The 25,717-nt window shown below is 44.8% G+C and overlaps 1 protein-coding gene and 1 pseudogene across 1 annotated transcript in view; one reads left to right on the top strand and one right to left on the bottom strand.

Moving 5' to 3' along the window:
- Positions 1-25,717, top strand: part of LOC124550802 (apoptosis-stimulating of p53 protein 2-like) — a 700,925-nt gene that overhangs the window by 356,939 nt on the left and 318,269 nt on the right. The gene's annotated exons all lie outside the window — the stretch shown is intronic.
- LOC124551443 lies at positions 22,777-22,894 on the bottom strand (annotated as a pseudogene).

Genomic DNA, 25,717 nt, shown 5'->3' with positions numbered 1-25,717 from the left:
GTAATAAAACAACCTCGAGATAGACGCAAAAGTACTGGGGCGTGGTTGTGGTGGCGTATACAAGTAGCACTGTCAGGAAAACGAACTCGAGACAGAAACGAACAGTACTGATTTCAAGTTTGGTGTGGACATTGCTGTTGTCAACAGCAAATACCGTGAGTGAACGGAGCAAGAGTGTTTCCAAACAGGATACACAGCACACACCGTCGGCAGTAGCACTGTTTTGCAGACATTTTCAGTGGAATACAGATACAAAACCAAACAAAATGCAGTTAGTCCGTAACGAGCCAACGGGGAGAACACACGCCCCTTATACCGAAACAGTCAGAAAACATCCCTGAACAAACTGCGAAATGTCCTGGGTGGAGATCATCGTCACTCTGGGGAAAGTCAGTCCATTTTCTTTTATTAGTGAATCGCTATTCTCGTTCTGTCCTGCCTTTGTGAACCTCCTGTGAATGGTCGGTACTAACTGTGGACTCTGTAGGTTGGCGGGTACGTTATCGGTTGTAAGTATGGTCACTCTGTGACTGAGCGCATTTTCGTCGTTGGAATGTGTTCTGCTATTTATACATACATTCACTCATCGGTAGTACAAGCCTTAAATAATACAATGTCGTTAGTTAGTATTTTGTTATGATCTTTCCAAGGCGTTTGATTGTGTAGTTCATGTTACTCTCTTAAAAAACTCAAGTTTTCTGGGACTGAAGGCATTACACAAAGCTGGTTTGAATCATACCTAACAAATAGAGTGCGAAAGTAATTCATGCAATGTGGGAAAGGTAGAAAATTTTATTCACTAGAGAGAAATCACGAAAGGAGTCCCACGGTATACAATTCTGGCTCCACTCCTATTCCTTATACTGTATACTCTATTATGTGAATGACATTCCACTTAACATTCGTCAAGAAGAATTGTTACTCTTTGCAGACAGTATTAGTGTTATAATAAATTCCATTAGAGAGAAAGCAACAGAAGAGATGGTAAGTGATATTTTCCAAAGAATTCCAAAGTTTTTCCTCAGGAAATAGACTGTCCCAAATTAAAAAAAAACAACAAAAAACACTGTATTCAGTTGTGTATAACAGTCAAAACAATTGTTGATATAGCACATGAGCAGGAGTCAGTAAATAGGGTAACATGCTCCCAATATTTGGATGTGCATTTTGATGGAAACTTGATATGGAAGAATCGTATTACTGCGCTTCTTAAACGATTAAGTTCAACTACTTTTGTTCTTCGTATAATTCCTAATCTTGGAAACAAACGAACCAATCTCGTGACGTATTTTGCAGCTTTCCACTCAATAACGCCTTAAAGAATAAATTTCTAGGATAACTCTTCACTTATAAAGGAAGTATTATTGCACAAAAGCAACAGGTAAGAATGGCATATGATCTTCACCCAGGGACGAATATCTCAGTATTTTAACTGCGTCGTTACAATACGTACATTCGCCAATTAAATCCTTTAGTAAAACTGTCAGTGGCTCAGAGAGGAGTTCAACATACAGCAACAAAAATTTTTGATCATTTGCCCAATGACATAAAATGTCGGACAGGTAGCACAGCAGCTTTTAAATCTAACTTAAAATCATTTTTCCCGGACATCTGCTACTATTCAATTGAGGATTTTCTACGTAAAAACTGGTAGCCGGGAAAAATTACCTTCTTTTTAAGTGCATTTGCATGAGCAGGACTAAAGTAATATGTATTATTAATATTAACACAAAGAATGTATGCACATCCTGTAAACTGACTCGTTCCACATCATTTGGATAAAAGAATCGTTCAAATGGAACATGTAAATAACGAACTAACTGCAGCCGATCAGACTGCAAAATAGGAATGTCTTGCTGTTTTCATGCTACCTTATTCTCCACATGCTACTCCGCCTCCGTAGCTAAGTGGTAGGCGTAGGTGACTGCCTGTGCGGAGGATCCGGGTTCGATTCCCGGTATCGCCAGGGACGTTTCCTTGGCGGGAGGACTTGTGGTGGGGTGCACCCAGCCTCGTGGTGATGCCAGCTGAGAGGCCACTTGAATGAGAAGTAGCGGCTCCGAGGTCTGCAAAGCCGACAACGGCGGCAGAGCAGTGCCAAGAGCCTCCCTGCCCCTCCATACCGCATCTAGATGACGTCGTTGACTGAGGATGATACGGCAGTCGGTCGGTTCCGATCGGCGCGCCTGTGGTCAGAGCGGTGGAGTTTTATTCTCAAAAATTTGGAAACTAATATCTTTATTTATGAAAATTCAGCCTGCATATGTTTCTTCCCGCAAAACTCGAAAAGTTGTCGGTCGATTCCTTTGACATTTTGACACTACATTGCAAACGTATATATATATATATATATATATATATATATATATATATATATATATATATAGTGTATATAAAAGGGAAATATTGTTAAAAAATGTCTCGAAAAGTTCTTGACCGACTTAACGTAACATCTTTACAGGACGCTCTAATAAACATTTTGACAGACATAGACTAAATATTTTAAATATCTAGAATATATAAATTTACAGTACATGTGGTGTGTAGACGGGAAACATTGTTACCAAAAATCTCGGAACGTTCTTGACAGATTTACTTAAAATTTTACACGATACGCTAAGGAAAATAGAGACGGACAGTAGGCTACAAATTTTTTAAAATATATAACATACAAATATACACTGAGAAGCCAAAGAAACTGGTACACCTGCCTAACATCGTGTAGGTCCCCCGCGACCACACAGAAGTGCCGCAACACGACGTGGCATGGACTCGACTAATGTACGAAGTAGTGCTGGAGGGAATTGACACCATGAATCCTGCAGGGCTGTCCGTAAATCAGTAAGAGTACGAGGGAGTGGAGATTCCGAGGTGACTGAAATGCTAATCATTTCAGCGGAACATACTAATGTGCATGTACTGTGAATATGAACGCCCTATAGCTAGTCGTTGAAGGTATTCTTTTTTCCTAAACATGAGTGTTTATAAACAACTTCTAACTGGAATATTTATCATTTTCTTTTAAACCTTTAGGATAATGAATAGATAATGATAGCATTTTTAATTTTTAAATTCGGTTAATAATAATATGAAATAATGAATATCAAATTTTTGTTGTCCCTGGAAGCCGCTAGACAAGAAACCTGCAACTGGGACGGTAGCCATTTATTAATACATATTCCGGCCAATGGCTAGCCTGCTTTTTGTGTTACAGCAGAAACAATGAATCTATATTACAATGTGGCCATCCGGGAATCCAGTAATAGTTGCAGGCTGCCTATCTAACGCCTTCCAGGGGTAGACAAAATTCGAATTTCAATATTTTGCGTAATTATTGACCGAATTTAAAAATTGAAAATACTATAATAACCCGTTCATAAAGAGGTATAATAAGTTTAATACAATAAGACAAGTATTAGGATTAGAAGCTGTAAGATTGTCTTAAGCAGTGTAATTGACGGCAGGTAAATGCTCGAGCTTTATTCATCCATTACTGTATATTAGAATTGGAGATCAGCGACTACCGAGAAACTTTACACATAATTTCAACATTTTAAGAAACTTTCTGTCGCTGACACCCCACGCAAAATGATGAGAAGAAAATAGGTTATCGCTTACTACATTTTCGCTATTCATGCAGCAAAACTCCAGCAGCAGACATAACATATTAATTTATTACTTTTGTACGACCGGCTGTATTCACAGCACCGTTCGCAGACAGTACCCACATACGAGGTGCATTCAAGTTCTAAGGCCTCCGATTTTTTTTCTAATTAACTACTCACCCGAAATCGATGAAAGTGGCGTTACTTCTCGACGTACTCGCCCTGCAGACGTACACATTTTTCACAACGCTGACGCTATGATTCCATGGCAGCGGCGAAGGCTTCTTTAGGAGTCTGTTTTGACCACTGGAAAATCGCTGAGGCAATAGCAGCACGGCTGGTGAATGTGCGGCCACGGAGAGTGTCTTTCATTGTTGGAAAAAGCCAAAAGTCACTAGGAGCCAGGTCAGGTGAGTAGGGAGCATGAGGAATCACTTCAAAGTTGTTATCACGAAGAAACTGTTAGTTCGATGTGCGGGTGCGTTGTCTTGGTGAAACAGCACACGCGCAGCCCTTCCCAGACGTTTTTGTTGCAGTGCAGGAAGGAACTTGTTCTTCAAAACTTTTTCGTAGGATGCACCTGTTACCGTAGTGCTCTTTGGAACGCAATGGGTAAGGATTTCGCCCTCGCTGTCCCAGAACATGGACACCATCATTTTTTCAGCACTGGCGGTTACCCGAAATTTTTTTGGTGGCGGTGAATCTGTGTGCTTCCATTGAGCTGACTGGCGCTTTGTTTCTGGATTGAAAAATGGCATCCACGTCACATCCATTGTCACAACCGACGAAAAGAAAGTCCCATTCATGCTGTTGTTGTGCGTCAACATTGCTCGGCAACATGCCACACAGGCAGTCGTGTGGTCGTCTGTCAGCATTCGTGGCACCCACCTGGATGACACTTTTCGAATTTTCAGGTCGTCATGCAGGATTGTGTGCACAGAACCCACAGAAATGCCAACTCTGGAGGCGATCTGTTCAACAGTCATTCGACGATCCCCGAAAACAATTCTCTCCACTTTCTCGATCATGTCGTCAGACCGGCTTGTGCGAGCCCGAGGTTGTTTCGGTTTGTTGTCACACGATGTTCTGCCTTCATTAAACTGTCGCACCCACGAACGCAGTTTCGACACATCCATAACTCCATCACCACATGTCTCCTTCAACTGTCGATGAATTTCAATTGGTTTCACACCACGCAAATTCAGAAAACGAATGATTGCACGCTGTTCAAGTAAGGAAATCGTCGCCATTTTAAGTATTTAAAACAGTTCTCATCCTCGCCGCTGGCGGTAAAATTCCATCTTCCGTACGGTGCTGCCATCTCTGGGACGTATTGACAATGAACGCGGCCTCATTTTAAAACAATGCGCATGTTTCTATCTCTTTCCAGTCCGGAGAAAAAAAATCGGAGGCCTTAGAACTTGAATGCACCTCGTATATAACTGGAATTACCTGTAAAACTATATCATTGTGTGACACGACGTCATAGGCGTTCAGATGCGTCAAGAAATAGTTTTTCTTAAAACGGAGCGCAAACTATGCAGACTATACTCGTGCGGTGTTTCATAATGAGAGTATTTAGTGACTTCCAACAATCTTTAAGCATAATTTCAAATTCTCTTCTTAATTTTTTCTCGGTTACATGCTTAATGTCAAATATTTAACACAAAACTCATTTGTAAACTGTTTTATACGTGGGATGTAAGGAGACGTGATATTTGGAGAGCCAAAATACAACCTGTATGGTACCAAAATCTTTTTCATTTCCAATTGGAAGGGACCCAAGTCGGGAATTGTTCAGACCATAAATGTGTTTGATGTCTACGCCTGCCCTTAGTGGCTAGTGTTAACTCCAAAGTTACCTGCGACACGCTGAGTTGATGTTTCCATGACAGAAGCGGAAGCCGGCACAGCTACACACCTACGGGCAACACAGAATAATAATCGGGATGAACAATTCGCCGAATAATTACGCTCCGGAAGAGATCCTTTTGTTCGGTGTAATTGCGGCGTTAAATGTAGGCAAATAGTAACATATTGCGAAAATAATTGGTCGCAGTGTGTTATAAAACGCAACAAATTAATTTCACACAATATGGCATTCTGAATGGCTAATGAGTCTGTAAATAAATTTCATGGGACTTTGGGTAAATTAGAGCATAGCGGAGGGTTAACAGATATCGATACGTGTACCAATATTATTGTTATTAGACATGTTTTTAACCCGTCTGGTCGACGTCTAGGTCAGACCTGCTGTACAGCAATGGTGGACAGAATTCACTATAGGCGTGCAGACTGTAGCCTGATGTTAACTGCCGAAACCGCTGAAAATGTATACCGTTGTAGTCAGACAGGGATCTGAAACCCGCTCATCCGGAATGAATGTCTTAATCACTGCGCCATCTGTCGATGGGTAAGGAAGACAGGGATTTAAAGTTCTGTTAATTACAGGATCTATACGGAGTACAAACACATTATCGCTTCCGGTTCTCAACAACATCCCACTTCCAGCTCTAAGAAGGTAGTAGCTGTTCTGAAGACCCGGAACAACATTCAGAACAGTTCTCAGGTACCCGTTCATCGAGATACTGCCCACGCAGAACGCATAGGAGGATGTACAATGACAACCCGGAACTACTTTTAAGTTATCTATCAACCTTACCCCTTCAAAATACTTTCCATTACAACAAGTACATTTGTGCCACCGGAGCTTCCATTGTTCGAAACATTTTTTGTAGTCATCTTTAGAAATGGCTGACAGCTCATCCGTCGTCTTTTTCTTGACTTCTTCATTGTTGTCAAATCGGTGTCCTTTCGTGCCTCTTTTAATGCGTGGAAATAGGAAAAAGTCGCACGGAGCCAGGTCAGGCGAGTAAGGTGCGTTGAGTAGCGGAAACATTCCTTTTTTTAGCCAAAAACCGTCTAAAAGAGATTGTTGTATGTGCAGATGCGTTGTCGTGGTGGAAGAACCAGTCTCCTTCTGCCACAAGTCGTGCCTTTTTTTACCAACACTGCTGCGCAATCTTCTTAAAGCTTCCAAATACAAGATGTGATTGACGGTCTGATCTGGGGTAGAACAAACTCTGAATGAACTAAGCCCTTGGCATCAGAACAGCAAATCAACATTGCTTTGATGTCTGATTTGACTTGAAGACTTTTTTTTTTGGATGGGGTGACAGTGACGTCTTCCATTGCCTTGACTGTTACTTTGTTTCTGGGTCGTAACCGTAGCAACATGACTCATCATCACCAGTAATTATTTTCGACAGAAAATCTGAATCAGTTTCAGACTGTTGTTTTACAGCACGACTGTTTCACCTCGGCGTTCCGTTTGATTGGCAGTCAGAAACCAAGGAACAAACTTGCCAGTAATCCTTTTCGTTCTCAAATCTGCCGTCAAAATTCGCTGAACCCAGGTATTAGGTCTGTGACCACAAGCTCTCCCATTTTTTCAGCGTTTTCTTCGATACAGGCAGTTTATTGACGTCCAGAAAGAGATTTGTCATCAATCGACATGGCGGCATTTTTAAATCGAGCAAACCACTCGTACGCTTGAGTTTTTCCCATAGCGCCAGCTTGGTAAACTGTTTTCAACGTTAAAACAGTTTCAGTAGCATTTTTACCGAGTAGATAACAAAATTTCACAATTGCACGTTGTTACTAAAACTTGGCATCATAAAAAAAGAAACAAGAACAAACAGCTATCACTGCAGATGAACAGAGCAAGCCAGATGGACAACACAGGCGTCACTCAACTAGCGCTGAGTTGCGCTTACACGCCTACGGTTCTAGGCGCTTCAATCCGGAACCGCGCTGCTGCTACGGTCGCAGGTTCGAATCCTGCCTCGGGCACGGATGTGTGTGATGTCGTTAGGTTTAAGTAGGGCCTAATTCTAAGTCTAGGGACTGATGACCTTGGATGTTACGTCCCATAGTGCTCAGAGCCATTTGAACCATATACACGCCTAGCGGCAGAAATGCATGCGTACTACACAAGCTCCACTCACGGCAGTGTTAGTCCGGTTATTTTTTTAATTTTTTTTTAACCCCGTCGTACACTCAAAATCAAGGAAGCCGTTCTGACGCAATGCAACCAACGTTGTTGTGTCCTCTTTCAGTGTCAATCATTCACGGAAAAATGCAATGGGAGCAGTAATAAGTAATCAACAAACATGTGCAGATACAAAGATTCGAGCTCTCCAGACGTTAGTGGAGGATTACGAATGCGATTAGAACCAAAAAAAGCAGATGTATAGGGATAGGCAGAGTAATGTAATAGTAGTAGTAATGGGATGGTTGTGTCTGACGGTCAGCTACGCAGGCAAGGCACGTGTCACGCGGGACTGTGCGTGTTCAGTAAGGTCTAGGCATCATTGCAGGTTGTTTACGAGTAGTGCACACTTCGTATTTGCATTCAGAGGCCGAGGTTGACGTGCAATGAAAGACCTAACAGAGTTCCAAAGAGGGGACCCGATTAGCTAGATTATCAGTAACCAAGACGTCCACCCCCGGTCAGCGCGACAGAATGTCAGTCCGAAGGGCCGGGGTTCGATTCCCGGTTGGGTCAGAGAATTTCTCCGCTCAGGGCTGGGTGTTGTGTTGTCCTAATCATCATCATTTCATCCCCATCGTAGTGCAAGTCGCTGAAGTGGCGTCAAATCGAAGAATTGCTCCCGGCGAATAGTCTACCCGACGGGAGGCCCTAGTCACACGACATTTACATTTTGTAACCAAGACAGCCATTTTATTGAATGTTTCAAGAGCAACTGTTTCAACAGTCATGACAGCCTACACAAGACTTGGAAAAACATAATCGTGTAAAAGTAATGTTGTTGTTGTGGTCTTCAGTCCTGAGACTGGTTCGATGCAGCTCTCCATGCTAATCTATCCTGTGCAAGCTCCTTCATCTCCCAGTACCTACTGCAACCTACATCCTTCTGAATCTGCTTAGTGTATTCATCTCTTGGTCTCCCTCTACGATTTTTACCCAACACGCTGCCCTCCAATGCTAAATTTGTGATCCCTTGATGCCTACCAACCGATCCCTTCTCCTAGTCAAGTTGTGCCACAGACTTCTCTTCTCCCTAATCCTATTCAATACCTCTTCATTAGTTATGTGGTCTACCCATCTAATCTTCAACATTCTTCTGTAGCACCACATTTCGAAAGCTTCTATTCTCTTCTTGTCCAAACTATTTATTGTCCACGTTTCACTTCCATACATTGCTACACTCCATACAAGTACTTTCAGAAACGACTTCCTGACACTTAAATCTATACTCGATGTTAACAAATTTCTCTTCTTCAGAAACGCTTTCCTTGCTATTGCCAGTCTACATTTTATATCCTCTCTACTTCGACCATCATCAGTTATTTTGCTCCCCAAATAGCAAAACTCCTTTACTACTTTAAGTGACTCATTTCCTAATCTAATTCCCTCAGCACCACCCGACTTAATTCGACTACATTCCATTACCCTCGTTTTGCTTTTGTTCAAAAAATGTTCAAATGTGTGTGAAATCTTATGGGACTTAACTGCTAAGGTCATCAGTCCCTAAGCTTACACACTACTTAACCTAAATTATCCTAAGGACAAACACACACACCCATGCCCGAGGGAGGAGTCGAACCTACGCCGGGACCAGCCGCACAGTCCATTTGCTTTTGTTGATGTTCATCTTATACCCTCCTTTCAAGACACTGTCCATTCCGTTCAACTGCTCTTCCAAGTCCTTTGCTGTCTCTGACAGAATTATAATGTCATCGGCGAACCTCAAAGTTTTTATTTCTCCTCCATGGATTTTAATACCTACTCCAAATTTTTCCTTTGTTTCCTTTATTGCTTGCTCAATATACAGATTGAATAACATCGGGGAGAGGCTACAACCCTGTCTCACTCCCTTCCCAACCACTGCTTCCCTTTCATGCCCCTCGACTCTTATAACTCCCATCTGGTTTCTGTACAAATTGTAAATAGCCTTTCGCTCCCTGTATTTTACCCCTGCCACCTTTAGAATTTGAAAGAGAGTATTCCAGCCAACATTGTCAAAAGCTTTCTCTAAGTCTACAAATGCTAGAAACGTAGGTTTGCCTTTCCTTAATCTTTCTTCTAAGATAAGTCGTAAGGTCAGTATTGCCTTACGTGTTCCAACATTTCTACGGAATCCAAACTGATCTTCCCCGAGGTCGGCTTCTACTAGTTTTTCCATTCGTCTGTAAATAATTCGCGTTAGTGTTTTGCAGCTGTGGCTTATTAAACTGCTAGTTCGGTAATTTTCACATCTATCAACACCTGCTTTCTTTGGGATTGGAATTATTATATTGTTCTTGAAGTCTGAGGGTATTTCGCCTGTTTCATACATCTTGCTCACCAGATGGTAGAGTTTTGTCAGGACTGGCTCTCCCAAGGCTGTCAGTAGTTCTAATGGAATGTTGTCTACTCCCGGGGCCTTGTTTCGACTCAGGTCTTTCAGTGCTCTGTCAAACTCTTCACGCAGTACCGTATCTCCCGTTTCAACTTCATCTACATCCTCTTCCATTTCCATAATATTGTCCTCAAGTACATCGCTCTTGTATAGGCCCTCTATATACTCCTTCCACCTTTCTGCTTTCCCTTCTTTGCTTAGAACTGGGTTTCCATCTGAGCTCTTGATATTCATACAAGTGGCTCTCTTTTCTCCAAAGGTGTCTTTAATTTTCCTGTAGGCTGTATCTACACTCCTGGAAATGGAAAAAAGAACACATTGACACCGGTGTGTCAGACCCACCATACTTGCTCCGGACACTGCGAGAGGGCTGTACAAGCAATGATCACACGCACGGCACAGCGGACACACCAGGAACCGCGGTGTTGGCCGTCGAATGGCGCTAGCTGCGCAGCATTTGTGCACCGCCGCCGTCAGTGTCAGCCAGTTTGCCGTGGCATACGGAGCTCCATCGCAGTCTTTAACACTGGTAGCATGCCGCGACAGCGTGGACGTGAACCGTATGTGCAGTGACGGACTTTGAGCGAGGGCGTATAGTGGGCATGCGGTAGGCCGGGTGGACGTACCGCCGAATTGCTCAACACGTGGGGCGTGAGGTCTCCACAGTACATCGATGTTGTCGCCAGTGGTCGGCGGAAGGTGCACGTGCCCGTCGACCTGGGACCGGACCGCAGCGACGCACGGATGCACGCCAAGACCGTAGGATCCTACGCAGTGCCGTAGGGGACCGCACCGCCACTTCCCAGCAAATTAGGGACACTGTTGCTCCTGGGGTATCGGCGAGGACCATTCGCAACCGTCTCCATGAAGCTGGGCTACGGTCCCGCACACCGTTAGGCGGTCTTCCGCTCACGCCCCAACATCGTGCAGCCCGCCTCCAGTGGTGTCGCGACAGGCGTGAATGGAGGGACAAATGGAGACGTGTCGTCTTCAGCGATTAGAGTCGCTTCTGCCTTGGTGCCAATGATGGTCGTATGCATGTTTGGCGCCGTGCAGGTGAGCGCCACAATCAGGACTGCATACGACCGAGGCACATAGGGCCAACACCCGGCATCATGGTGTGGGGAGCGATCTCCTACACTGGCCGTACACCACTGGTGATCGTCGAGGGGACACTGAATAGTGCACGGTACATCCAAACCGTCATCGAACCCATCATTCTACCATTCCTAGACCGGCAAGGGAACTTGCTGTTCCAACAGGACAATGCACGTCCGCATGTATCCCGTGCCACCCAACGTGCTCTAGAAGGTGTAAGTCAACTACCCTGGCCAGCAAGATCTCCGGATCTGTCCCCCATTGAGCATGTTTGGGACTGGATGAAGCGTCGTCTCACGCGGTCTGCACGTCCAGCACGAACGCTGGTCCAACTGAGGCGCCAGGTGGAAATGGCATGGCAAGCCGTTCCACAGGACTACATCCAGCATCTTTACGATCGTCTCCATGGGAGAATAGCAGCCTGCATTGCTGCGAAAGGTGGATATACACTGTACTAGTGCCGACATTGTGCATGCTCTGTTGCCTGTGTCTATGTGCCTGTGGTTCTGTCAGTGTGATCATGTGATGTATCTGACCCCAGGAACGTGTCAATAAAGTTTCCCCTTCCTGGGACAATGAATTCACGGTGTTCTTATTTCAATTTCCAGGAGTGTATCTTACCCCTAGTGAGATAAGCCTCTACATCCTTACATTTGTCCTCTAGCCAGCCTGCTTAGCCATTTTGCACTTCCTGTCGATCTCATTTTTGAGACGCTTGTATTCCTTTTTGCCTGCTTCGTTTACTGCATTTTTATATTTTCTCCTTTCGTCAATTGAATTCAATATTTCTTCTGTCACCCAAGGATTTCTATTAGCCCTCGTCTTTTTACCTACTTGATCATCTGCTGCCTTCACTACTTCATCCCTCAGAGCTACCCATTCGTCTTCTATTGTATTTCTTTCCCCCCATTCCTGTCAATTGTTCCCTTATGCTGTCCCTGAAACTCTGTACAACCTCTGGTTTAGTCAGTTTATCCAAGTCCCATCTCCTTAAATTCCCACCTTTTTGCAATTTCTTCAGTTTTAATCTACAGTTCATAACCATTAGATCGTGGTCCGAGTCCAAATCTGCCCCTGGAAATGTCTTACAATTTAAAACGTGGTTCCTAAATCTCTGTCTTACCATTATATAATCTATCTGATACCTTTTAGTATCTACAGGATTCTTCCATGTATACAACCTTCTTTTATGATTCTTGAACCAAGTGTTAGCTATGATTAACTTATGCTCTGTGCAAAATTCTACCAGACGGCTTCCTCTTTCATTTCTTAGCCGCAATCCATATTCACCTACTATGTTTCCTTCTCTCCCTTTTCCTACTGTCGAATTCCAGTCACCCATGACTATTAAATTTTCGTCTCTCTTCACTACCTAAATAATTTCTTTTATCTCATCATACATTTCTTCAATTTCTTTGTCATCTGCAGAGCTAGTGGGCATATAAACTTGTACTAATGTAGTAGGCATGGGCTTCGTGTCTATCTTGGCCACTATAATACGTTCACTATGCTGTTTGTAGTAGCTTACTCGCACTCCTATTTTTTTATTCATTATTAAACCTACTCCTGCATTACCCCTATTTGATTTTGTATTTATAACCCTGTATTCACCTGACCAAAAGTCTTGTTCCTCCTGCCACCGAACTTCACTAATTCCCACTATATCTAACTTTAACCTATCCATTTCCCTTTTTAAAGTTTCTAACCTACCTGCTCGATTAAGGGATCTGACATTCCACGCTCCGATCCGTAGAACGGCAGTTTTCTTTCTCCTGATAACAACGTCCTCTTGAGTAGTCCCCGCCCGGAGATCCGAATGGGGGACTATTTTACCTCCGGAATATTTTACCCAAGAGGACGCCATCATCATTTAACGATACAGTAAAGCTGCATGCCCTCGGGAAAAATTACGGCTGTAGTTTCCCCTTGCTTTCAACCGTTCGCAGTACCACAACAGCAAGGCCGTTTTGGTTAATGTTACAATGCCATATCAGTCAATCATCCAGACTGTTGGCCCTGCAACTACTGAAAAGGCTGCTGCCCCTCTTCGGGAACCACACGTGTGTCTGGCCTCTCAACAGATACCCCTCCGTTGTGGTTGCACCTACGGTACGGCTATCTGTATCGCTGAGGCACGCAAGCCTCCCCACCAACGGCAAGGTCCATAGTTCATGGGGGGAGGGTAAAAGTAATAGTTGGCGCAAATCAAAACTAAATGCCGTAATCCAGGACGATAATGCGCCCATTCACACAGGCAGGACAGTACAATCGTGGCATGAGAAGCATGCAACTGCACTGCAGCGTCTTCCCCGGCCAGCACAGTCCCCGGACTTAAACACTATCGAACCGTTGTGGGCGGTATTGGAGCGCAGACTCCGGAGTAGATTTCACCCTCTATCGTCACTACAGGAGTTAGAAGAGGTTCTGGTCGAAGAGAGGCCCAACATTCCACTGGAGTCAGACGTTTCACGCCGTGTACGCCAACGGCAATCTTTTCAAGGTGCAAAAAACGTGATTCATCTGAAGCGGCCACCCGTCGCCACCCTGCGGACGTCCAGTTACGATATTGACGTGCAAATTCCAGCCTTCGTTACGGTCATCGGCAGTCAGCATGGCTGTGTGAGCCAGGCGCCTGCTGTGGAAGCCCATGTGCAGCAATGTTCGCCGAACGGTCTTTGGGGAGACACTGTTTGTAGCCACTTGGTTCATCCGGACTGTCAGTTGCTCAACAGTTGCACTTCTGATAGCCCTAACACATCTCGGCAGCCGTCGTTTGCCACTGTGTCCGCCGAGCGAGGTGGCGCTGTGGTTAGCACACTGGACTTGAATTCGGGAGGACGACAGTTCAGTCCCGCATCCTGATTTAGGTTTTCCGTGATTTCCCTAAAATCGCTCCAGGCAAATGCCGGGATGGTTCCTTTGAAAGGGCTCGGCCGGCTTCCTTCCCCGCCCTTCCCTACCTCGGTGAGACTGATGACCTTGCTGTTTGCCCTCTTTCGCCAAACAACCCAACCCCTTTGTGATCTATGGCTCGTAGTGCACAACATTTGGGTGGCACCATTTTGCCATGCACGCGAACAGTTTAGAAACTTAGCCCTTTCGGAAATTCATGCAACCTTGGCCCGAAAGCCCGTGATCAGGCTTTTCCGAACGGCAGATAAATCGCTCCGTTTCCGCAGACGACTGCACTGTTCCTCCCCCATCCCCACCCACACCTCCCCCACCCCCCTTCTCCACCGCTAAAACTTCCACCTACTGTCTGTGAGTAGTTATTGCACGTTGACGTCGAACACAGGCGATGGGCATATTATTGTGACTGGACCGTGTACCTCTTAAGAGTAGAGTATGACAGCTTCAAATTTTTAAGTTCGGTTAGTAATTACAGGAAATATTTACAATCAATTTTCCCCTGGAAGAGGTTGGATAGGCGACCTGCAACTGATGCTGGTTTCCCGGATTGTCGCCTGATATTATAGACAATCCATACACACAATAATAAAGATGTTAGTATCCCTACTGGTGTTGCGATTTTAATGATCAGAAGTGCAGAGTGCAACGCTCCTGGCTGCTGTCTGCGATGAGACTGACGGTGTTGATAGGACGTTGTGTGTGACTAGCTCAGCTCCGCCGCCAACAGACGCCCATCTGCTCCTGCCTCTTACCCTAGGGCTGCTACCTAGACGCTGCCAACAGGGGAACGCACTCAGCCGCACCGCCGCGGGCACGGCTATCGTGAGGTACGCCCACACCTCTCACCACATTCCCTCTCCATTTTCCCAGCTCTCACGGAAACATCTCCGCACCTTTCCCATTTCGTCTCCTTCTGTCTTACCGTCCGCCAAGTTGTACTGTTAACACATCAGTTTCCTTTCACGCTGACGAGTATAGGGTATTTGACTGTTTTCTGGAAACTGTCTTAAATGATTAATTATGCTACTTTATGCTCCTAACATGCCGTTTTTCGTCTTAAACCCCAGCATTCTTTTATAAAAACGATAATGAAATCCAAATAATTTGAACGCCTGCTAAAAAGCTCCATTCGAGTCATGTGATACCTGTGACGTCACTGGCTAGCTTGTTGCTCCTGCTGGCATTATGCTAATTCACAGTGATAGCTTGTGTTGTAGTTTACGTTACGGAAACTGTGTACAATACTGTACAAATACATCAACAGAAACTCCTAAAAAGTTGTTTTTGAACGTCCGAGAAAATGAGAAGATGTGTAAAATGTGGTTGCGCTGTACCAGCAAATTGCCACCGCGTTGTCGCACTAGATCACTAACTTCATTAATAATGTGTTGCACTCTGAACTTAACATCTCTCACTGCTACAGCTAAGGACAGCGTCAGCCCACGAAATGAAACTCCTAGTGAAAATTGTCTTTTCACCTAACTACCTCTCAATGAATCGGTAGCTAAGTTGTTAGAGCGGTAAAGCGTCGAATTTTATAAGACGATATCCATAGATCGCTGGTATGAATGTAACCCGAAAGAACAATGTAACTTATTTGTAAAACCACTCGACAGCCCTCTCATACGAAAACCAAATCACAATTACAAAACTTCGCCACACCGATCAGAAACAGAGTGCTATTGTGTTTTCCTTGCTGTTTAAATGCGCTTACATCGCTGTTCACAAAAGTGACGTTCAAAAATATATTTTCTTGTTAATTTGACCACACACTTTTTACTGTATTAGAAACTATTTTTTGTCTTCGTACTGCCTAACCAGGATCCTCATTGTTTAAACTTTTCTAGTTTCATTATTTTACGTTAAGATGAAGTAAGTCTGCTTAAGAAGCTAAGTTGGTTTACACTCACAAATATCACAGCCCTTACTCTTGTGTCACTTGAATGTTGTACACGCATTTATATCTCTCCTTATAACCTCATCGTCCTACACCTCGTTGTAATGTGGACCTATGGTTATATTTTCACTACAAGCAATGCTTTCCAAAAAAGTGAATCGTTTGCCCGGAAAGTAAATGCATTTATCCTCTGTTGTCCGTTCCTCATACTAAGACTAATGTGAAGCTATGTATAATACTTCCCACAATCGAAGCAACTGCTACAGTCAGTTCCTGCTAACGCTATTTTCGTATTTCGTGTTAAAACAGGATTCTGACTGCGGCCTCTTGTACTGCAGTCCAATGCGCTGTCCGTTGTGCCACAGACGCCTGACGGTTGCAGTATTTCCGCTGAGTGCCTTCGACACACGAAACCGGCGCTAAGTTTTACCAAGAATGATTTCTGCTTTGGGCCGTAGCTCATGACTGATAGTCGACAATCTAGTTACACACTGAAGAGCCAAAGAAACTGGTACACCTACCTAATGTCGTGTAGGGCCCACGCGAGGACGCAGAAGTGCCGCAGAACGACGTGGTACGGACTCAACTAAAGCCTGAGGTAGTGTTGGAGGGAATTGAAACCATGAATCCTGCAGGGATGTCCATAAATCCGTAAGTGTACGAGGGGGTGGAGATCTCTTCTGAACAACACGTTGCAAGGCATCCCAGATGTGCTCAATAACTTTCATGTCTGGAGAGTTTGCTGCTTAGCGGAAGTATTTAAACTCAGAAAAGTGTTCCTGGAGCTACTCTGTAGCAATTCTGGACGTGTGGAGTGTCGCATTGCCCTGCTGGAAGTGCTCAAGTCCGCCGGAATGAACAATGGACATGAATGTATGCAGGTGATCAGACAGGATGCTTAAGTACGTGTCACCTGTCACAGTCGTATCTAGACGTATCAGGGGTCCCATATCTCTCCAACTGCACACGCCCCACATCATTACATGGCCTCCACCAGCTAGAACTGTCCCCTGCTGACATGCAGGGTCCATGGATTTATGAGGTTGTCTCCACACCCGTACCCGTCCATCCGCTAGATGCATTATGAAACGAGGCTCGTCCGACCGGGCAACACGTTTCCAGCCATCAACCGTTGAATGTCGATCTTGACGGTCCCAGGCGAGTCGTAAAGTTTTGTGTCGTACTGTCGTCAAGGCTACGCGAGTGGACCTTCGGCTCCGAAAGCTCATTTCGATTATGTTTCGTTGAATGGTTCGCACGCTGACACTTGCTGATGGCCCAGCATTGAAATCTGCAACAGTTTGCGGATGGGCTGCGCTTCTGTCACGTTGAACGGTTCACTTCAGTCGTCGTTGGTCCCGTTCTTGCAGGATATTTTTCCAGTCACAGAGATGTTGGAGATTTTATGTTTTACAGGCTTCCTTTTAGTCACGGTACACTCTTCATCGCCACCTCGGAGATGCCGTGTCCCATCGCTCTTGCGCCAACTATAATACCACGCTGAAACTCACTTAAATCGTGATGATCTGCCATTGTAGCAGCAGTAACAGATCTACAGTAACAACTGCACCAGGCGCTTGTTCTCTTATATAGGCGTTGGCGACTGTAGCGCCATATTCTGCCTGTTTGCGTATCTCTGTATTTGAATAAAATGGTTCAAATGGCTCTGAGCACTATGGGACTTAACTTCTGGGGTCATCAGTCCCCTAGAACTTAGAACTACTTAAACCTAACTAACCTAAGGACAACACACACATCCATGCCCGAGGCAGGATTCGAACCTGCGACCGTAGCGGTCGCGCAGTTCCAGACTGTAGCGCTTAGAACCGCTCGGCCACCACGGCCGGCTCTGTATTTGAATACTTCATTGTAATACACAGACCTTTTTGCAAAATCTCTAGAATTCCTTCGTTTTGAGTTAGTGTAATCGTGTTGCAGGGAGCAGGAAAAAGAATGTCTGTCGTTGCGAAAATCGCCTTTCTAAATGGGTGGAGCATATACACAAGAACTTTCACAAGGCTTCAGTAGCAGCGTTCAGAAAATTCTTCTCTATACTTACTTGGAAGTTGTAATTGCGTTTTCCATCACTAAATAGCTAAACTGTTTACAGTAAAAGCACGTAAAACCCTCGTAATTTCGCCTAACGCTACAACACAAGTAAAGCTTCGTCTTACTCCTAGCATGTGACGCTACCAGAGCATTAGCCAATAACAGAGCGTTTTTGATCACGTGACCAAACATTGATACATGAAAACAGATATTTTGTGATAACCGCAAATGCTATTTATATGTTATAATCAACCAGAGTAACTACAATCCGAAACATATTTTTAACATAGAATAGCCTATTGATAATTTTACACCATGAACCACCAGTCGTATATGTGGTGTCACCGCCAGACACCACACTTGCTAGGTGGTAGCCTTTTAAATCGGCCGCGGTCCATTAGTACATGTCGGACCCGCGTGTCGCCACTGTCAGTGATCGCAGACCGAGCGCCACCACACGGCAGGTCTAGAGAGACTTCCTAGCACTCGCCCCAGTTGTACAGCCGACGTTGCTAGCCATGGTTCACTGAGAATTACGCTCTCAATTGCCGAGACGATAGTTAGCATAGCCTTCAGCTAAGTCAATTGCTACGACCTAGCAAGGCGCCATTTATCCTTTGCTATGTATCTAATGAAGCATGTACAGTAACAAGACCAATGTTCACCAATTGTGGATTAAAGTTAAGTATTCCAGAAGCTACGCACTTTTCTTTATAGCATTCATTACGTATCCTGTTTCAGACCTCACGCCAGCCTGCGTGAGTTTAAGCGCGTGCCTTTCGGTTACCCGTCACTGTGGACTGGCTGTCTTGTCAGTCCACAACAGTATATTTCTCAGTTTGCGTGGAGTGTTCATCGCATAAGCGATGTTTAATCGTTATATTGTCATCCTATTTGGAGCTAATGTCATTCATCAACATCAGTATGACGCATGACCTCTGGTACTGATATGTCCTTGAATTAGTTGTAGCATGCTAGTAAACAGCTTCTGAACGTCATGGAGAGGAACTTATTGCCATTCGTTGTCGCGTGCATTCCTCAGGGCGCTTGTGGTGTGAACTGCAGTGTATGGTCTTGCGTTATCTTACTGGAATATACATCTACATCACACTCCGTAAGTCACCTAATGTTGTATGCCGGAAATCACTTCTGGAACCATTGACTGAGCCCTTTTGCTGTCGCAAATGGCGCGTGGGTAGAATCGCTGTCGGTAAGCCTCTGTATTAGATCTATTTCTCGATTTTTCCCGTCGTGGTCATTTCACGAGATGTATATGCGAGGACTCTTTCCGAAAATTGTTCTCTCGAAATTTCAGTTGCAAACCTCTCCGTGTTGCAGAACGCCTCTCTTACAGTGCCTGCCACTACAATTTACTGAGGATCTCTGTAACGCATTCGCGTAGACTAAACGATCCCGTGACGTAAAGCGCCTGTCTTCGTTGGATCTTCTCTCCCTCTTCTGTCAGTGTTCAAATGTGTGTAAATTCCTAAGGGACCAAACTGCTGAGGTAATCGGTCCCTAGATTTACACACTACTTAAACTAACGTAACTTAAGTTACGCTAAGGACAACACACACGTCCATGCCCGAGGGAGGACTCGAACCTCCGGCGAGAGGGGCCGCACAATTCGTGACATGACGCCTCTAACCGCGCGGCCCCGCCTGCTAAGGATCCCAGATTGATGAACACTACTCAAGATACTTCCTCTCTGGATGAATTATATTTGCTTAAGATACTTTCTATGATTCTGAACCTGGCATTTGCTTTTCCTGCTGTCTGTTTTATGTGATCTTTTCGCTTAAGGTAGTACTGGTTGGTTATTCCATGACATTTTTCGGTGGTTACTGTTTCCAACAACTGGTCACAGTGGTGTTGTACAGAAGTGGATTTATTTTCCTATGCGTGCAGAATATCTTACAGTTACTTACGTACAGGGTTAACTGCCAGAGGCAGCACCATTCAGGTCATTGTGCGGATCGATACTGCCTTCTGGTGTTTCTGCTTTCCCGTAGACGACCGCATCAGCTGGGAACAGTCTTAGAGAGCTTTCGACGCTTTCTAGTAGTTCATTTATGTATATTATAAACAGAAACTTTCTTGGGGTACTCCGGAAATTACCTTTACGTCTCCAGTTTTCATTCCGTTAGGAACGACGTATTGAGTTCTGTCTGCAAGGAAGTCTTGAATTCTGTCACAGATATCTCAGTTGATCCAGTGTGGAATCGGGACAGCGACCAGTCAGACTTTTGCCAAGGAAAATCGCGAAAGAGCCGTATGTTTTCAGTAGCTATTTTATTTAGATAACAAGTTTCGGTATCTCAGTAATGCCATAGGCAGGCCCCTGTGCACTTTTGTGCAGAGAATCCGATATATCTATATTTGCATACTGGAGCTATCAATATCTGGATTCCATGAATTATGTCTTCGGTGCGTTTACTTGACAGTTCCATCTGTTGTTGTCAAGTCTTCAGAGTAAACACTCCAAAGACGAATTCACGGAACCCAGATATTGATGGCTCCAGCATGCGACTATCGATTTATCTGATTGTCTGTACATGGAATGCATTGGGGCCAGAAGATGGCATTATTGAGATACCGAAACTGGTTGTCTGAATGAAATAACTATTGATAACATACGGCTGTTGGTCGATTTTCTTTGTTGAAATGTCACAAATATGGTACGGTCCTCGATAAGCTCATAATTTTTTACTAAACGACAGTGGGGAATAGTATCAAGTGCCTTCTTGAAGGAACACGGCATCAATCAGAGCTGGGTTACCAGAACGAATTGAGTTTCGAATTATCTCTGTTTGCGCAGTACATGTTTTTTCGTCCTCCAAAAACCTCATAATTCTTGAGCATAAAACATGTTCCATAATTATAAAACAGATTGACGGCAACGATATGTGCCACCGACACTCGTACAACACACTCCGCAAACAACTGACGTAACTGTCGTTCTGAATGTGCACACTATTGCTGTATCCATTCTGTTTACAACTCTACTTCTCAAAAATGTAAACAAAGACCACACGAGAGACCAACATTCAGTGTTTACACATAATCGTGTCAGTAAGCCGGCCGTAGTGGTCGAGCGGTTCTAGGTGCTACAATGTGGAACCGCGCGGCCGCTACGGTCGCAGGTTCGAATCCTGCCTCGGGCATGGATGTGTATGATGTCCTTCGGTTAGTTAGGTTTAAGTAGTTCCAAGTTCTAGGGGACTGATGACCTCAGAAGTTAAGTCCCATAGTTCTCAGAGCCATTTGAACGATGCCAGTAGTGGCTGGTAACCACAAAGTCGCAATTATGTAGCATATTCAGGCTTTTATGCTTGTAGTTTCGTGTACTTTCAGTTGTATGCGTTTACGTCATTATTTATGATGCCAGTGTGAACTTTCATCCGCAATCACCTTTAACTGGCCATGGCAGTATAAAAAGAGAATGTATAGAGTATATACGGATGTTTCTCACGCCCTATTCGCTAATGAAAGAGGAACCGGGAAAATGATAGTTGTGGCACTAGAAGTACCGTCTGTCACATATCATAGTATGGCTACCAGAGTAGGGATGTAGATTTAGAAGCATGGGAGTGAGCGTGGTTTGTAAGGCTGCCTGCCCAGTTGCAGGACTTAACTCGTGGGAACGGCTTGACGCGGACAGGTATGTTTCGGCCGGTAACCGCGGGGGAGGCCGACCGTGTGCCTTGCGGTAATGAAGGCTCGGTAATCGCTCCCCCGCGTGCTGTGCCGCCTGCTCACTAATTAGGGACTCCGCCGCGAGGCGCGCCACGGTCGAGTGGAGCCCACCGGGCATGCGCATCAAGCGATCCGCTTTCTCCTGGCGAAGCCTCGTTCGGTCGTGCGAAGCTACCGAGCGTTCCTGCATTCTGCCCTCCTCCTACCGCCGAAAGCTAAATAACGATGTACCACATCACATCTCTCCCGCCCCCGCCCCCCCCCTCTCTCTCTCTCTCTCTCTCTTTCCATCATCCTTACAGACTCATCAACCACTCTGTTCGGCCTCGTAGCATATGCACTACACAGGAAAACGTTACAGCCACATCATATGAACTGCTTTGCAAACTAAGCACGCCAGACAAAACATTAATGTGCGTTTACATAGGAGCATATTTTACAGCGTATCTGGTCGCAGTAGAGACGCCCTCAATATTGTCAAAATGTAGTTGAATACACAGCAGTTTTGGAGTATAGTCGGGCAATATAGCTGATGTTGCAGGCTGTTTTAGGCAGTAGCTGACAAATCGCTGAGGCTGGTGTCGACCACCAAAGGTGGGGAGTATTTTGTATCGATTTGTATCCTTTTCAGTAAATGTCACCCTCTCGCTCTTACCTTTGTTTTCTGCTGCTCTCACCGACAGTGCTGCTTTGAAGTGCCTGAGTAAAGAGCAATATCGTTTCGCTTTTGTTCGAAAGTTTGCACTGGCTGTCGGATTGTGTTAGCTTTTTATTGTGTACAGCAATGGAGAAGTGGACAAATTAGAGAACTATGAACTTCTGAACTGCGATTCATCTGCTATCAGAGCTGTGGGACAACGATAGTAATATGTACAGGGTGTACATAAAGTCCGGTAATACTCCGTCGTCAGGCCACGAGTGGCCTACCGGGACCATCCGACCGCCGTGTCATCCTCGGTGGAGGATAGAATAGGAGGGGCGTGGGGTCACCACACTGCTCTCCCGGTCGTAATGATGGTATTCTTGGCCGAAGCCGCTACTATTCGGTAGAGTAGCTCCTCAGTTGGCATCACGAGGCTGAGTGCACCCCGAAAAATGGCAACAGCGCATGGCGGCCTGGATGGTCACCCATCCAAGTGCCGACCACGCCCGACAGCTCTTAACTTCGGTGATCTCACGGGAACCGGTGTATCCACTGCGGAAAGGCCGTTGCCCTAATTCCGGCAACACTTTCAATTATTTATTGCACAAGAACTAAACATTGTACGTTTGCCATACGTATTGCATTTTGAAGAGAAGCTCTGAAAGTTTTTTTTATTTTTACAAACATTCGATATGCGAACCATGACTGACCCGGCAGACGTCAATACGGTAATCGAATTCTTGCCATAGCATCGAGATCTTTAATGAGTCCCCACTGAAAGAAGTCACACTGAAGAAGATCTGGTGATCGGGGAGGCCCTTTTATGAAACAGTTGTCCCCTTGTGTAGCTCCGCACCTGAACTCGCCATGTTTGCGACTAGCGCTGACTATCGGCAAATTAACAAACTACACTGTGGCGGTATACAAGGAAAAAAAAACTTTCAGGGTTTCTCTTCAGAATGGCATATGTATGATATCTGAACAATGTTTGGCTCTTGCGCAATAAATAATTGAAAATGTTCCTGGACTTTATGTATAACCTGTACAAAGATCGCAGTCTCAAAAAGGGCGGTTGGTAACCTGGTGCCGATGAGCTCTGAATCACACTTGATGAAGCATGCAAAAAATACCGTAGTCTTAGAACCTGCATAGTATGAGTGGAAGCGCAGATGGCTCTTCGTCCACATGGTTTTCATTTGAGGTAATGAGTTTCATACTGTGTCGACACAGGCCTGAAGCTGGAATTGCTAGTGTAAACAGTGCTGTGTGCTGGTGAACAAAAATTAAATAGAAATGAAAATTGTATTCTGATTTCAAACTTACCTTAATGAAATTCTTGATTACTTTCACCAAACCATTACATACTGCTGGTACCAAGAAGCTTACTGAAGAGACTTCCAAGAGGCATAATTCCAGTGCCAAAGAAAGCAGGTGCTGACAGGTGTGAATATTACTGAACTATCAATCAGTTTAATTAATCACAGTTGCAGAATACCAACACAAACCCTCCTACAGAAGAATGGAAAAACTGGTAGAAACTAACCTCGGGGAAGATCACGTTGGATATCGGAGAAGTGTAGGAACACGCAAGGCAATATTGACCCTATGATTTATTGCTGAAGGTAGATCAAGGAACGGCAAACATAAGTTTACAACATTTGTAGATTTGGAGAAAGCTTTTGACGGTGTTGACTAGAAGATGCATTTTGAAATTCTGGAAGTAGCAGGGGTAAAATACAGGGAGCGATAAGCTATATAGGGTGAGTCACTAACTATTGCCACCAAGAATAACTCCGAAAGTATGATAGGGGCAGAAAAGTTTGTGGGACAAAAGTTGCATGGGACAACGTGGGCCATAATAGGACGTTGATTTTTTGTTGCTAGGTGGGATCGCTTCAGAGATATGGACAACCTTTTTTTTGGGGATGCTATAGTTTGGTACTTATTTTCTGATAGCGGCTATCGAGACGAATCCGATGATGTGTAACAGTAAGGTCTTTGAAGGACAACGAAGGTCACAAAGGTGGCACGAACGACCATTTACAGGTGTTCGAAGTGATGACCATAGATATCAACGCAGTGCTGCAATCATCTTCACATGGATTGAGTGGTATTCCTTATCACTTCAGCACTTACCGAAGCACATGCTCTGACAATTCTCTCTCGCATATCTTCAGATGTAGTTGGAATGTCTTTATAAACAATGTTGTGGACTGGCAGGACAGCCAATCCACAATGACGGGTAGCCGAAAGGCACGCGTTTGAGCTCACGCAGGCTGGCGTGAGGTCTGGAACAGGTAAAGGAAGTTATAGTAGCAAATAACGTACGTAGCTGCGGGAATACATAATTGGTGAACATCTGTCTGACGGTACATGCTTTACAAGATAAATAGCAAATGATAATGGCGCCTTGCTAGGTCGTAGCAAATGACGTAGCTGAAGGCTATGCTAACTATCGTCTCGGCAAATGAGAGCGTAATTTGTCAGGGAACCATCGCTAGCAAAGTCGGTTGTACAACTGGGGCGAGTGCTAGGAAGTCTCTCTAGACCTGCCGTGTGGCGGCGCTCGGTCTGCAATCACTGACAGTGGCGACACGCGGTTCCGACGTATACTAACGGACCGCGGCCGATTTAAAGGCTACCACCTAGAAAGTGTGGTGTCTGGCGGTGACACCACAATGTCTTTTACGAATCCCCACAAGAAAAAATTCAGAGGCGTCAAGTCTGGCGAACGAGCCGGCCACTACACATCTCCTTCGCGTCCAATCAAACTATTTGGGAATTGTCTATGCAACTCATTTCTAGCCATCAGCGAAAAACGTGCCGGACACCCATCGTGTTGATACCACATTCTGTGCCTCGTTCCTAAAGGTAAAATGGAAATGAGAGTATGGCGTCGTTGGCCGGGAGGCTCCTAGTCGGGGAAGTTGGGCCGCCAAGTGCAAGTCTTACTTCATTCGACGCCACATTGGGTGACTTGCGCGCTGGTGGTGAGGACGAAATGATGCTGGCCACACAACACCCAGTCCCCGAGCGGACTAAATCTCCAGCCCGGCCGGGAATCGAACCCGAGCCCGCTTCCATGGGAGGGTACCACGTTACTACCAAGCTAAGCAGGCGGACTTCCTAAAGGTGTTTCTTGCAATAACAGACCTAATGTTTCTTGCAGGAATGTGGTGTACTTCCTACCATTTCCTTCGATGAAATAGGGGCCTGTAATTTTGTCCTCCAGAAACCCACACCATACATTCACCGACCACGGATTTTGGCGTGCAACTTGCCACAACCAACATGGATTTTCATTGGCCCAATAATGCGTGTTATGCTAATTAACATTTCCATGGTTCGTGAATGTAGCCTCGTCACTAAATAAAATCATATTAATAAATGTGTC

This window comes from Schistocerca americana, chromosome 9 (assembly GCF_021461395.2).
Source record: "Schistocerca americana isolate TAMUIC-IGC-003095 chromosome 9, iqSchAmer2.1, whole genome shotgun sequence".
Classification (NCBI taxonomy): domain Eukaryota; kingdom Metazoa; phylum Arthropoda; class Insecta; order Orthoptera; family Acrididae; genus Schistocerca; species Schistocerca americana.
This window is presented reverse-complemented; position numbering and strand designations above follow the sequence as displayed.